General features: G+C 33.2%; 1 pseudogene; it reads right to left on the bottom strand.

The window, feature by feature from the left end:
• Positions 1-1,135: 1,135 nt before the first annotated feature.
• LOC113827617 (repressor of RNA polymerase III transcription MAF1 homolog pseudogene) lies at positions 1,136-1,550 on the bottom strand (annotated as a pseudogene).
• Positions 1,551-1,561: the final 11 nt, after the last annotated feature.

The raw sequence follows: 1,561 nt of genomic DNA, 5'->3' as shown, positions 1-1,561 counted from the left end.
AAATTGTGAAACTATACTCATCTTGGCAATTGTTTATATCATAGCTTGAGATGCAAGCTATGTATCGCAGCCGTTTTCCATTTTCTGCAGATCGATCCTCTTATATATGAAAAAAATATATAACCGCATTTCAACGTAATCGCATTGCGTTATCAGTAACAGACCAAGACAAATGAGATATGCGGTGCGGCATTTCTTCTGAGATCAAGAGATTCCTATCAAAGTTTGGATAACATGTGAAACTGTCAATCTTAATGTGACCTTTGTCATGTCAATCATGTCATTCTCTGACGTTTATCAATATAATTAAACATTGTTACAATACATTCAGCTTAAAAATAAATCTCAATCTAAAAGAAATGTGATTCCAGATCAAGGAATAAGCAAATACACACAAACATACATGTACATATTGACAAACATTCAAAAGAAATGACGAGGCTATTTTGGGTAGACTTGCATTGCCTAAAATTAAAATATTTACATCTTAGTAATCCCTTCCGTCATATCAAATCGCTAGTAAACACAAAAATACTCTTTGTCTCAGGCTAGAAAAGTAGTTATGAAACCTTCCTTTTCCGTAACTGATGTGAAGTTAAAATAATATCAATTACAAAAATCGAGAACAGGCAACTGCGCGTCTCTTGATTGCGAAATCTCGAGTTCAACCAAAGAGAGAGAGTGGAAATTAATCCGGTGTATCTTCAGTACGGACCGAATATGCCTTACTGATAATATATCAACGACCTTTGACCTATTGAAAATCATTTTACCTCTTTCTGGTTATTAATCTCAATCTCTTACATTTAACTGTCTATTTAAACTTCACTATCTCCTTTAAGCACATGAACCAAAGAATCGAAATTAGATTTTGTGAAAAACTTTGATTTGAAAACACGAAAGCAACATCGAAATTTTAAAAATCACAATGAAAACTTACATTGGGGTAAACCTTAACTGACATTAAAAATAAAATTTATTGCTGGAGTCAAAATTCATTCTATATATAGTTTTACCTGCATATCGATATTCCTAAAAAAAATAATAATAAACACAATGGTACAGTCTGACCTAAATAACACGAATACAAGGTAATTACACAATTACAATAAACATGGAGATGACCTATACTGACCTGCCCATGATGCAGCCGTCAACGGTGTCAAAACTCAAGGCGCTGTTTATGGCCTCAAAACCCGAAGATTCTGGAAGTAGCTTCATGATGTCTTCGTTATTTTAAGGATCAAGAGACGAAGAAAATAAACCTTCGCTTTTGTTGTATGGCGACTTGAGTAGAGAAAAATCGAATTCGCGAGTAGTTTCCGATGAAAATTGGGATATCTTCCAATATCTTTGTTTATCCTTATTGGCTTTTCACTATTATGCTTTTCCCGATTTTCACCAATTTCTTCCGAGTTTTCTTGTCTTTTTTCCGTTTTTTTCTTTATCTCTTGAATTAATAGTTTTGTTTTACGAGTGAAAGTCACAAGGATGATCTGGCAAGGAAGTTGATGATGATGAAATTTAACTTATGTTACTTAACTTATGTATTTTACTCGAT

The sequence above is a fragment of the Penaeus vannamei genome, unplaced genomic scaffold, assembly GCF_042767895.1.
Source record: "Penaeus vannamei isolate JL-2024 unplaced genomic scaffold, ASM4276789v1 unanchor2925, whole genome shotgun sequence".
Taxonomy (NCBI): Eukaryota; Metazoa; Arthropoda; class Malacostraca; order Decapoda; family Penaeidae; genus Penaeus; species Penaeus vannamei.
The sequence above is the reverse complement of the archived record's forward strand: the minus strand, read 5'-3'. Positions and strand labels throughout refer to the sequence as shown.